General features: G+C 45.8%; 1 long non-coding RNA gene across 1 annotated transcript in view; it reads left to right on the top strand.

Annotated features, from left to right (window-relative positions):
- Positions 1-13,803, top strand: part of 1700021L23Rik (RIKEN cDNA 1700021L23 gene) — a 29,886-nt gene extending 16,083 nt beyond the window's left edge. The window contains exon 5 of the long non-coding RNA NR_166446.1: positions 13,209-13,803. This is a non-coding gene — a long non-coding RNA (RIKEN cDNA 1700021L23 gene). The remainder of the gene's footprint in view (positions 1-13,208) is intronic.
- Positions 13,804-14,063: the final 260 nt, after the last annotated feature.

Genomic DNA, 14,063 nt, shown 5'->3' with positions numbered 1-14,063 from the left:
CTAAGAGAAAGGCCAAGGGTCTAAGCAAAGGAAAAGGCTGTGGGAACAGAAATAGGGGGCGTTGGCATTTCTTCGAGGCTCCACCCAACAGTTACCTAGCAACAGCCAGGTATGAGCCTGGCTTGCTATAAAAGGACTGTTTAGCCTCTCTGTCTCTGTCTCTATCTCTGTCTCTCTCCCTCTCTGTCTCTCCCTCTCTCTTCTTTCTCTCCTCACTCGTCTCTCTCTTCTCTCCTCTCTCTCTTCTCTCTCTCCTCTCTCTCCCTCTCCACGTGTTCCCAGTAGGCCTCTTCCCTTCTTTCTCTCTCCTTGCCTTTTCTGTCCATCTCTGTCCCCTTTCTTTCTTTGCCTCTACTCCCTTCCCCACACCCCCTTCCCATATCCCAAATAAACGTCATTTTTTATACTAGACCATCCGTGTGGCTGACCTCAGGGAAGATGCTTCAGCATGGGTCTGCCAAGAAATGGTCCCCCCACCCCTGCCATCACATCATGCCACATCATTACAAAACATATCAGTGTGTCTTGAGATATCCTTTTGAGGGTCTGGAGAGATGACTCAGCAGTTAAGAGCACTGACTGCTCTTCCATAGGTCCTGAGTTCAATTCCCAGCCAACCACATGGTGCCTTACAACCATCTGTAATCTGAAGACAACCAGTGTACTCACGTACATGAAATAAATAAATCTTAAAAAAGAAAAGATATCCTTTTGAAAATGGAAACATAGAACCTGATGATAAAGCTGACCGTAATAGCCTATTCCAGATCTATGATTTAACAGTGAGAAAGACTTTGTCTCAAAACAACAGTAATGAAATTATAATAATTATTAATAATAATGATAGTATGACAAATATCCAGTAAGACATGGAAATAAAAGACAGCTATGGGGGACAAAAAAAGCAAATTCAGCTAAATAAAAACATTTTCGGGGATGAATATAAGACATATGAAAGAATACAATAATCAAAGATCTAATTTTTAAAAAAGAAAAAGGAAAACAGCAGGATGAAGAGATGTCTTCTCAGTTAAGAGTCTGCCATTGTTCTTCCAGAAAACATAGGTTTGGCCTCTAGCACCCACATTGGGTCCCTCAAAACCACCTGAAACTCCTATTCAAGGTAATCTTAATGTCCTCTTCTGGCCTCTGTTGGCATTGCATGCATATGTGCATAATACACGTACACACACACACACACACACACACACACACACACACACACACACACAGAGAGAGAGAGAGAGAGAGAGAGAGAGAGAATATATATATATAAAGAAAACCCTTCAGAGTTGGAATCATAGCAGGTAGCAGGTACATTAACTGAAAAGATTTGTCAACAGGATAAAAGAAATAAAAGTAGGAACAATGAATCTTTTTCCATAATTGTGTTTTTAATTATTCATTTCTGAATTTCAAATTAGATTGCTAGACAAATTCTTATAAATTTGGAGGAGAAATTACTTTTGCTTCTTTTAAATGGTTTATTTACTTACTTAGTGCGTTGTGTGCACTTGTGTGTGTTACATGTACCACGTGTGTGCAGGTACTGGTAAAGGCCAGAAGAGGGCATCAGTCCCCGTGGCAGTGGGGTTACAGGAGGTTGTAAGCCACCCCATCTGAGTTCTGGGCACTGAATCTGGATCTTCTGTAAGAACAGTCAGTGCTCCTAACTGTTGGGCCATGTCTCCAGCTTGAGTGCTGGCTCTTTTGCTTGGTTTCTGAGGATCAAAGTCAGTTCCTTTGGGGACAAAGCCACCTCTCCAGTCCTTAAATTCCTGCCTTGCACCTTAATACCTTCCTTTCATGGTATTGGCTATTTGTACTTCTTTCTTTTTTGATTCATCTAGCTAGAGGTTTGTTGTTAGTTTTTTGTTTTTTGTTTTGTTTTCTTTTTTTTGATCAATTTTGTTGATCTTTCCAAAGAACCAGATTTGAGATTCATTGAATTTCCTCTCCTGTTTGTTTTCTATCTAAATTGATTTTTACAGTTTTCCCACTTCTCTTTATCTTTTTTTTCTTGTCGTTTCTTGTTTGTTTGTTTGTTTTTTGCTTTTTGTTTTTTTGTTTTGAGACAGGCTATCTCTGTGTAGTCTTGGCTGTGCTATGCTAGAACTCACTATATAGATCAAGCTGGCCTTGAACTCATAGAGCTCCACTGCTTTTGCCTCTGGAGTGCTGAGATTAAAGGCATGTGCCACCATACCCAGCTATACCTGTTTATCTTAATTTGCCATTCCTGCCTGAATTCTTAGGCTGACGTTGAGGATCAATACTACACTCTTTTCCTTAACACAAACATTTAAAGTCACAAATATCTCTCACAATTCTGCTTTGGCTATACAAGGCAAACTGTGGTGTGTGATGGTTTTCATTTCCAGTCCAAAGTATTTTCCTAGTTTTCTCATGCTTTTTGTCTTTGATCTACACATTGTTTAGTTACCAGATACTTGGGGGAGTTTCTCGATATTTTGTTTTGTTACTGTTTTCTAACTGAACTGTGTTTTATGTACACTCTGCATGTTCCAACTTTTTAAAATGAGGAGCTTTTATATCCCTGAACACGGTCAATTTTGTTCCCATTCATTTGTCTTGTTCTGGAGAGGCATTTTTCTATGAACGTCAGAAAGATCACATTAATTGGACCTACCTTTTGGTTCTTCTATGCTCACAGATGTTCTTGTTGCTTGGTCACTAACTTTGGGGGGAGGAATCTTTGACTGTCTATTTCTTCTTTCAGTTCTGTTAGTTTTTTTTCCATATTGTATTCTATTCTCTAGTGTATTTGTTTTTATTTTATTGCTCAGTGTATCTTTAGTATATTCACACTGGAAGCCAGAGGTTGAGCCAGCTCGGGCTCTGTGAGAGACCCTGCTCAGTAAATAAGGTGGAGAGCCTGGAGCAGGCTGTTTCTGCTAGACTGGCTGCCCTGCAGGCCCCCAGGATCAACCTATCTCCTTCAGCAATGGCATTATAGGTTGTTGCATCTGGCTTGAGGACTTGTGTAAGCCAGGTCCTCATGCTCACACAGCAAGCACTGTACCCTGTTTGCTTTGTACTTTAAAGCTTTGTTATATGTTGCATTTAGGCTTGCTGTGTCTTGCTAACAGTGGATACTCTCATCTTTGTGAATAACACTAGCCACTTCTTCTGCATTCTGTTTTATCCAGTGTTAATATGGCTTTTTATAGCACTATCTTTTAGTTCGTGTTTACTGGGAGTGGTGGTTTGAATAAGACTGGTCCCGAGAGGCTCATGTATTTGAATGCTTAGGGAGTGGCAATCAGAGGCATGGTCTTCTTGGAGCATGTGTATCCCTGGGGGTGAACTTTGAAGTTTCAGAAGCTCAAGCCAGGCCCAGAATCGCTCTCTCTTGCTGCTGCCTGTGGAGATGTAGAACTCTCAGCTCCTTTCCAGCACCACGTCTGCCTGAGTGCCACTATGCCTACCACCATGATGATAATAGACTGAACCTCTGAAACTGTAAGTCAGTCCCCCAATGAAATGTTTTCCTTCATAGGAGTTGCTGTGGTCATGGTGTTTCTTCACAGCAACAGGAACCCTAACTAACACCCTGGGGTTGGAGATGCTCACTGGTTAAGAGCACTGGCTGCTTTTCCAGAAGACCCCGGCTAGATTCCCAGAATCCATGTGCAAGCTCACAATCATTTATAACTCCAGTTTAGGGGGGTCTTACTCTCTCTTCTGACCACTGTGGCACCAGGCATACATGTGGCACACAGACATATATGCAAGCAAAACACTCATTATGAAGTAATAAAAATTTTAATGAATGTTTACATGCCATATCTTTCTGCATTCCTTCATATGTAATACATTTCATTTTCACTTAGAGTGGATTTCCTGTATACACCATAGAGTTGACTCTTGCTCTTCTGACTGGAAATCTCTGCCTTTCAGTTGGATATATAGTTTACCTGTGTAGCTATGAATATGGCAATACCGCAGTCTACCATCCTGACGCTGGATTTCTATTTGCCTTGATTATTTTTTGTGCCTCTTTGTATCCTCTTTTTCTGCTTTCCTTTGAATAATTTTTTAATTATCATCCCAACAACACCACTGGCTTCGTAGATGCCACTATTTTGTAGTAGTTTCTCCAAGATTTCTAGGATGTGCAGTCAATGGTCCAATATTACATCATTTTATGTACAGTGTAAAAAGTTAGTGATAGAATGTGCTTACTTCTTGGCCCCATTCTTCATAATGATATTACTATATGTATGTTGATTCCCTGATGCAATATTTATTTTTCCTTTAAATGGACAATTACCTTTTAAGGAAATTAAAGGGTGACAGAAAAGTTGTTTTATATTTACTCTTTCTTGCAATCTTCATTTTGTGTGTGTGTGTGTGTGTGTGTGTGTGTGTGTGTGTATCCATATTCTTACCTGGTCTTATTGCCCCTTGCCTTAAACAGCTATTTCTCGTATTTGCACTGGCAACAAATTTCTTCTTTGTTTACTAAAATCTTTACTTTGCCTTTACATTTGAAAGCTGTTTTTCTTGGATATAGAATGCAAAATTGTTGAAGTGGGTTGATTGCTTTGATCTTTAAAGATATAACTTCACTCCCTCCTGTTAGCTTTTGAATAGAAGATTATGAATACCCTTAAAGGGGGTCTGTTAATACGAGATGGGCTTTTATCATTGAGGCATTTTAAAAATGTTTCTCTACGATTAGCTTGTGATGTGTTTTCCCCGGTTAATTTTTATTGCTGACTCAACACAACCTAGAGTTGCTCAGGGAGATTGCCTGGATCAGACTGGTGTGTTTGTGGTATGAGTGTGGGCATGTGTGGGCCAGGGCGTGTATGTGGAGCTCAGAGGACCTCAGGCATCCATCCATCTTGTCTTCTGTCCTAGTTAAGACAGGCTTTCTTGTGTGTAAGGATAACTGGTTTCTAGCTTCCAGAAATTCTCATGTTTCTGCCTCCCATCTTGCTGTAGGACCGCAGTGATTACAAGAATGTTACCCGATCTGGCTTTACACAGGTCCTGAAGATGTAACTTCTGTTCCTCTCACTTGTGTGGCACTGGATCATCTCTCCATCCCTCAAACGGAACATTTGAAGATGACAATGTCGTATCATAATGTGAAAAGACTGGACATCCCTGAACCAGCCTAGCATTTACATGGAGCCTAGGATTACCCAGACCCCGCAGCTGGAGTGTTCCCTGCTGCCTCTCGCTTACTGTGGCATCCCATTGCTGTTTAGATCAGCAATCCTGTATTCTATGCAGACTTACTTCTCTGCCACTGCTCTGAGACAGCAAGCTTCTAAAGGGTAAGGACTCTTTTATTCTTAATTACTTGGACCTGTAGGTAGCAGAATGCCCACTCCACACCAAAGGATTGCTAGGTAATTGCTCATCGAGTGAATGGTTGAATGAACATCTGGGATGAGAGGCACCGAAGTGCTGGGTAAGGAGCTGGCTCAGTGGAAGGCAGAGAGAGAGGAAGGAGAGAGACAGAAGGCAACTCTCTGGCATCCTATCCCCTCTGGCCAGTAAGAAAGAGAGAATGTGAACCAGGGGGAGCCTAGAAGTAGGCAACCTTGTTAGTTCCCAACACGAGTCTCTGTCCTGTCCTGAAACGGTTAAGGTGGCCAAGGCGCTTGCCTCCCTCGGCAGAGGAGAAATTTCCCTGTCCTTGCCTAAGTGAATGGCTGGGATTAAAGTGACAGCCCACCTTAGTGATGGCGGCATAATTGGTTGTTCAGCTCTGTCCTTGTCAGAACCTGACAGTTCTGCAGATGCCCTGCTCGGCTCTCCAAAGGTTAGCCTCAGCTGTGTGGCTGTTCATTAATCATTCCTCCTTGACAGGCCTCGGTGCAGCCCACAGCTGCCACGACGGCCCCCTCGGGCCCCACCCAGCACGGCCAAGCTGGAAGCAGCCGGAGCTCCCTGAAGGACCTGTCCCTACATGGGAAGACAAGCAATCCATGTCCCCTCATCCCTGCCTACTGCCACCGCTGAGCCAGAAACACAGATAAAGGAATTTCCCCTGAGCTCCTCCTTCCTGCAACCAGGGTCTGAATCACTGTACAAGCCCTCCTGACATCTTTGACTTTATCTGCTCTTGCCTGGAGCTTCCTGAGGAGATGGAGGCCCAAGAGTTGCAGGAAAACAAGGAGGGCAGTGCTGGCCAGCTGAGAAGACACAGAACCTGCCTGAGGGCCCGGACCCTCGTCACAGCCAGAACCACTCACCTCTAAGCTGTAGACACCACAGGCTGTTCCAGAGCATTGTGAACCATTCCTTGCTACTTGGAACGGGGCATGAGAGTCTGAGCAGAGGTTGTTCTAACGTTCAGAACATTAGGGATAGGGCTATGCTTCTGACTCTTGGGGCAGAATAAACTAGATCAGGCTGGGACTCCAGTCCCTTGGGTTCTGATAAAGGGACCCTCTTCTTTGGCCTCTCCCTCACTCCTTCCCTTTTTCTCCAAACTCGGCGCAGTGGGCTGAGCTGAGTGACATAACTAGGATTCTCAGTAGGCCTGAGAGGACTCTGAGTAGGCCCCTTCCAGAGGCTGAAGGAGCCAGGCAGTACAGGGAAGGAGTTCAGAGAGTGGGTTGGGACCGAGCAGAGTCGTATTGTGAAGCAGGACGTTTCGTTGAAGGATGAAACAGAGAATATTTGGAGTGTATGTGCATCCCAGGGAGGACTAGTGCATATTAGAGTCAAGGAGCCGACATCAGGTATCATTCTGTGGGTCTATCCACCTTTATTAATTTTGGAGTTAGGATCTCTCGCGGGTCTAGAACCCACCAAGTAGGCTAGGATGGCTGATGAGTGAGCCCCCGGGATGACTGCCTCCACCCCCCAATCACCAGGATCACAAATGTGTACCTCAATGCCTGTATTTTTTTAAATGTAGTTCCTGAGGATAGAATTACATGGGGTCATCCCTACATTAACAAAGCAAACACTTTACTGTTTGTGCCTTCTTCCTAGCTCCCAAAGCCAGAGCATTTCATAAGACGGCTTTACCAGGTCTGTCATAGTGTAACACCACGGGGCCCCATCTGTTCCCAGGTTTCAGTGTTCCTCGGGACTTCTTTCCCCTGCTTTCCTCTTCCTCTTTCCTTCCTCTTCCCCTCTCTTCCCTTTGCCTGGTTTCCTAGCCCCTCACTCCTCTTCTCCCCCTTTGGTCCCTTTGGGTGCCCTGAACAGCTCAGATCTTTCTCCCAAGCCAACCGGATGGAAGATTGGAAATTGCATTATGGCTTCCTGCTCAGCCAAGCCCTAGGTCTCTGCCTGGGCTGCCAGTTAGTATGTGCACAGTGCTGGAGTCATCATTTCCCCCCATTGATTAGCTGTCTGCCCGCAAAGTTTGCAGAGGAACAAACAAGGACTCGGGGAGATTAGCATTCAGCGAGTCCGCTGGAGTCCAAACTACAGACACCTGCGTTTTCACAGCCAGAGATCCAACACACAGTCAGCCCAGAAACAAGGACACAGGGCAATTAGCATTCAGGGAGACCACTGGGCTCCAAACCACCACCCCTGTCTTTTCACACCTACAGATCCTGTACAGACATAGCTGGCCCAGAAACCTAGAGAAGCAGGCACAGCTTCCTCACACCTACACCAGGTATAGAAAAGACGTCTCCCACCCCAACCCGCAGGCTTACCCAGCCAGGATCAACATCTCCTTCAGGGAATCTGGAACCTTCCCATGAACATCATTTGGCCACATCCTCCCTGTAACTTTTCAAGGAAGATGAGCAGGTCCACATTTTAGAGTTTTGTCTTAGAGGGGATAAAAGACTCCTCCAAGATCGTACCAGCTGAAGATCGTACCAGCAGTATAAAAGCCCAGGATACTCAAAGCTAAATTCCTTGAATTTGCAAACCCCATTTTTATCCTGTTAATTCTAATGAACTCAGTGTGACTTTAAGTCAGGGCTTCCCAGCAGGGGTTCTGTGGACATTTGGGGCTATAGTTCTTTGTAGTGGACACTGCTCTGTGCATTGCAGAATACACAGAGCGCTTAGTGCTTCCTGGCCCTCACCCACTCGATGCTGGGCACCACTTCCCTACGTGGTGATACCAAAAACGTTTCTAGCTGGCTCCAGAGGGGGCAGGGAGAGCAGAAGCAACCTCGCCTTGAGAACTGCTTTGGACATTTCCACCCCTTAAATGTAATCCACCTGGGGGCAGGGGAGACTGTTTTCCATGCAGGGAAGTCTGGGAAGATAACAAAGGCTTTGAAAGTCCCTGCTTGGCAATGAGAACAGAAATGTAGCTGGGCAGCAGCTAGAATCTAGCTGCAAGATGAGAGGCCCTCGTCTGCCACGTGCAAGGCTCTGTCGTCTATAAGGAATACAAGGAGGGCATTTTAAAACAAAAATCCAGGAAACATATGGGAGAAAAATACATCCTGGGAAGTTAATCCAACAAGCCCCTCTCTTTTCATCTGCCCTCCAGTATTCCAGGCTTCTTCTTTGCCTGTCTGTTCTGAGTTCCTCTATTTAGTCTGCAACTGTTTTCTGAATAAGCTTGAGCAAGGCTGCCCTTGGAATAGAGGTGCCCATGCGTCCTCCCCACTGGGCAGAGGAAGGGACTCGGAGGCTCACTTCTGTCTCCACAGCCCACACAGCTATGGCATGTCTCTAGACTCCAAGGATACGTTCCCTGCAGAATCCTAGTGAAGACACAGTGGACCAAGGGATGTAGAAAGCACTTTATACCCCGCCCATGTGGTAGCTATTGCTACATGATGACTGCTGGGCAAGGACAGAAACACCAGTGGTATTTAGCTGTGAGTGTTAAAGGGATTTGGATAGGGGAGCCACGGAAAAGAGGATGTTGCAAATAACCAGTAGTTACAATGAGATGTCCAAGATCACTGGTCTTTAAGGAAATGGAAATTAAAACACTGAAAAGCCATGAGTCACCCAGAAGATGGCTACTTAAAAAACAAAACAAAACAAAGCAACAACAACAATCAAAAACCAAAAACCTAAACTTGAGTTTTTCCATCAGAGAACTGGAGAGGGTGTGATGACACAACTATACCCACGTTTTCTAGGTGAGCTGTGCAGGATCCTCTTGGGAAAACAATATATCTATAACTAGATGAACTAAGTGCTTACCATCTGACTCCGAAAGCACACATCCATGGCTCTTTTGCTAAGAAACAACAGTGCAAGTATAAAAGTGTGTGTGTGTGTGTGTGTGTGTGTGTGTGTGCGCGCGCGCGCGCGCCCCCACACACATGCGTGCTCATTGTAAGATGGAAAACAATATTGATTAATGTGTGGACTATTACGAAGCCATTGAAATGGATTACATATGTGATTGGCATAACAATGTCTTTCCAATAGTATAGTTACTTTAAGAAGGAGTCATACATATGATATGATCTCATTACAAATCCAAAGATGCCCTAGATGTGTAACTATGTGAATGAATGCACTAGTTTGAGCATCAAGGGAAGTATTGAAAGTTGCAGACACAAAGCAAAATATCAGTCACCCAAGGGGACACCAAAGTTAAGGAGATGACAAAGAGGGAAAGGGGGAACATGAGCTCTTTACCCCCCTGTCTCTCTGTTTTTTTGACTTGCTCTGATGAACACTTGGCTTGCATAATGGGAAAGGGTTAAGGGTCAGATTGAAGAAGAAAAACAAGGCTATAAGAAATCTAGAGATTTCTCCCACGGAGCAAGTGGCCAGGGGTCTTGAAGGCTGAAGCGGGAGCAGACTTAGGACCTCCTAACAATTGAAGTAGGAGGAAGGGGCCTGACCCTGTGATGGGAACTCCAAACTCTAAGCCATGGATAAATGTGTTTACAGAGGTACATAGAGCCTAGGAAGGTATCACCAGCCTGACCCGGGAGGGCTTAATCCCAATGAAAAGTTGCCCATGGACTGTTTCTAGGGACTGCAGAGACAAGGATGACACACAACCAGGCCATCCTAGCTGTAGGCATTTTACTGTTTTAATTTCCAGTTCCTTAAAGACCAGTGGTCTTGGACATCTCTTCATAACTATTGACTATTTGCAACATCCCTTTTTCGGCGGCTTTCTTATCCAAATTCCTCTTTAGATGTATCCTTTAATGCTCACATCTTATACCACTAGTGTTTCTGTCCTTGCCTGGCAGTCATCATGTAGCAATAGCTAACACGTGGGCGGGGTATAAAGTGCTTTTCACATCCCTTGGTCCACTGTGTCTTCACTAGGATTCTGCAGGGAACGTATTCTTGGAGCCTAGAGATGTGCCATAGCTGTGTGGGCTGTGGAGACAGAGTGAGCCTCCTAGTCCCTTCCTTTGCCAGTGGGGAGGACGCATGGGCACTTATTCTCTCCCAAGGGCAGCCTTGCTCAGCCTTATGCCAGAAAACAGGCCTCACTGTGGAGAGAGAGACCACACAGCGAGTGGGTTTTAACTATAGAATCCTTGGCCTGCAGATTTCCCCAGCAGCAGCCGTTTGGAGGGGGAGCCTTTTAATAGAAAAATCACAAGGCCTGTTGGAAAAGCTTCCTGCTTTGTCTTTAGCATGAAAGAAATGCAAAGGTGATGAATTAGGCAAATTGGTCCACGTCAAGTTGTATCCATCAGAATGATTCAGAGCCTGGGATGAGCAATAGTCATGGGGAACAGCGGTTACTAAGAGTAACCAAATTAGCATTACGGAAGAAGACAAAGGGAAAGCTGGCAGCCAGCAGGCACCTGGGCCTGGATCTGCCCTCAGTCTTCTGCCGGGAGCCTACTCAGGGCTAGGCAGTCACTACTAGAAGCATCTCCGTGTGGACTGAGAGCTTTTTACCAGATCAAGGAGCACACCCAGCTGGCTCCTTCTTATCTCTTCCTTGGCACATCAGTGGCACGGAATGTCTCGTAGCTTGGCAGAAGCTCTGAGAAGGGGCAAGTCTCTGAGCATCACCATCCCATAGCTGTGAGGTAGCAGACTGTGGTAGAGACAAAATGCCTGAGAAAAATCAGCTTTGGACAATGAGTCCTTTAGTTTGCCGCATGGTTTCAGAGAATTTGGTCACTTGGTCCAGATGCTTCAGGTCTGGGGCTGGACTGTCCAGCATGGATGTAGGAGTGTGAGCTGGAAGGACATGACTTTCCACTTGAGAACCAGGAAGCCAAGAGAGAAGGGAAGAGGCCAAGGTCCCAGTACTTCCCTCAAATGCCCATCCCCAACGACCTACCGTCTTCCTGTTAGGTCCCATCTCTCAGTAGTACCACAGACTGCCTCCAAGCATTTGAGACACAGGGGACAGTTAAGATACCAACCATAACTGTTGTGAGGGATCCACCAGGACTACTCAGACACAATTTCGAGCCAATAGAAAGTTTTTATTAGCTGGCTAACGACTACCCTGGGTGTTTGGGACTCCAGTGCAGTCTTGAGTCTTTCTCAGGGTGATCTTTCAAGCACAAAAACCATATCCTGTGTTGACACACCTCAGTTCTCAAGACCAGTTAGCCAGAGAGGAACTACAGAAGCCAAAGAGCAAAGCCCAGCACTATAGATTGGGTGGATTCTGCTTTAGCAGAAAAGATTATATAGATTGGCACTGCCAATATGCTAGATTCCATGGCCTAAATGGTACTTTCATGATGGTGTCAGTTGTGCTAAGGTCTAGGTACCTGGTAAGTAACAAAATCTAGCTTTCAACTTAGTGGAAATCTGAAACTCAAGTCCCTATAATTTGCCACCAAACTTTCATAACACACACACACACACACACACACACCGCCCTTCCCTCCAGCCATTGGCAGTGAAAATCCAGAACTAGATGCTTGCAGAGGGCAGAGGGTGGCACATAAAATGGCAAGTAGCTCACAGCTCTGCAGCCCCTCCCTGCAGACATCCTCCCGCCCCTATCCTCTCAACCCCATCTCTCATCTCCCATCCCCCAGCCCCCACACTCTCACCACCAGGTTGCCTGGTATTCCGGAGCAGACCTGTTCCCTTCTGATGGCTAAGCTTAAGGTACTTCTCCAGTCCGGTAACTCTACCACATCCTATCCTGGCTGCAGGGCCCAGGGCAGCCCCCAACCCATGAAGGACACCAATCTATAGCGTAGCCACAAAAGGAAAGCTGGGCAGATTTCACCTGTATCCACCAGTTGGGCAGGAAACAAAGAGGCACAGAAGCTGCCTAAAGCCGTGTGTGCAGCCGAGCCTGCATTGCTCGGAGCTGCCGTGACGAACAGCTGTACACTGGCTCTTTAAAGCAATGTGGACTTACCAAGCCAGAGGTTGTAAGTCCAAAATCAAGAGGCCAGCAGGGCTGCGCTTCATCAGAAGGTCTGGGAGGAGACACTTCCGTTGCCTCCTAGCTCATGTTGGCTGCTGCTGTCCCTGGATCTCTGACTATAACCGTATTCCTCTATATTCCGTCTCTATCTTCACACGACCCTCTTCCATCTTTGTGAGCTCTGAGTATTGTTGTGTCTTTTCTTGTATTGAGTTTGGTACTCACTCAGATCATTTTAAAGAGATCACATCCCCAGAGACCCCACTCAGGGGCTGGAGGGTTGGCTTAGCAGGCAAGAGCATTGCTCTTGCAGAGAAGCTGAGTTTGATTTCATTAGTCTGTCCATCGGGTGCCTTACAACCATCTGTAACTCCAGCATCCTCTTCTTGATTCTGCAGCCACCTGTAGGCACGCAAACCCACAGATACACATAATAAAACCAAATCCCAAATGTAAAAGCAAAGCCCCCTAGTTCCACATAAGTCACATAAGTCCAAGACATCTTTTTGTGGGGACAATCAGTCCATCTCCTCTGGCCATTAACAGTGTAGTAGAGCGCTATGAGCAACTGCCTTAAAAGTCCATCTAGCTACAGCCACTGGGATGCTAAGCACTCAAGAGGGAGTCCTGGGTAAACCTCACTTTCGCACCCATAGGTTCCACTCACATCTCCCAACATCCCCACCATCTGCCATTGTCTCAGATGGTGTGATGGTGTTATTCCTTGTAACCAAGATGAGCCATTAATAAAACTGAGTTTTAGCTGGGCCGTGGTGGCACACGCCTTTTATCTCAGCACTTGGGAGGCAGAGGCAGGTGGATTTCTGAGTTCGAGGTCTACAAAGTGAGTTCCAGGACAGCCAGGGCTACACAGAGAAACCCTGTCTCGAAAAAGAAAAAATAAAAATAAAACTGAATTTCTTTATTTTTCTCCCATACATTTGCCTCGTTTTAGCATCAAGACTCCAAGATGCCCCAAAGTTCCTTTTGTGGAAAGCTGAACATTTCTCTCCTGTGCTGGCCCGGTATTATGATTTTTTTCTGAAACAGTCACTTCCTGTCACAAGGATAAGTCGACTGTTCCCAAGGCATCCCGGAGAAGCCTGAAGTAGAGTTGTTGGTGCATGCTGAAGAGGCCTTAAGTGAGGCCACAAAGAAATCTGACTAGGAACACAGCATTCTTTGAGCCAGCCTTGCAAAGGCTGCCTGCAGTGAGGCTGGCCCCACCTGAGTCATCTCTGAGTGGGAAGGACCGGAGCCAGCTGTCTCTTCAGGCTGGCGGGGTTTGTATTTCTCTGCCAAAGTCACACTTCAAGCAAGTGAAACAGTCCTGAGTTGTTAGCTGGGGTCAGAGTCACAGCGCCACTCAATAGACTTCCCTCTCCCCAGCTGTCCTCCTCTGTCCTCCGCTTCCCAGGCTTCACAGGGGCCGAGGCCCTGAGGGAAGGCACATTGCATTCTGACTGTGTGCAAGAAGAGTCTATGTTCTGACACGATCGCCTCCCAGAACTGCAATTCTATTCATTCTATTAAAAAAAAAATTCCACCTATTACTGTGTATATTCAATGTGTGTCTATTAGGATTAGCGTGTGGTGGGTGGATTTCCCCAGCTTAAAGATTCCTTCAATCTCTCTCTCTCTGGCCCCTCCCAGATCTCAGGAGGCCTTTGCAGCCTAAATGGAAACCCCCAAAGTACCCCCAACATTATGCGCCCCAGGCTTTGGTGCACATGTGGACAGGCACGAATATCACCCAGCCTTTACTCCTTCAGAAGGGAGACCCACAACAGACAACTGGGAGACTTAGAGG

The sequence above is a fragment of the Mus musculus genome, chromosome 4 (assembly GCF_000001635.26).
Source record: "Mus musculus strain C57BL/6J chromosome 4, GRCm38.p6 C57BL/6J".
Taxonomy (NCBI): Eukaryota; Metazoa; Chordata; class Mammalia; order Rodentia; family Muridae; genus Mus; species Mus musculus.
The sequence above is the reverse complement of the archived record's forward strand: the minus strand, read 5'-3'. Positions and strand labels throughout refer to the sequence as shown.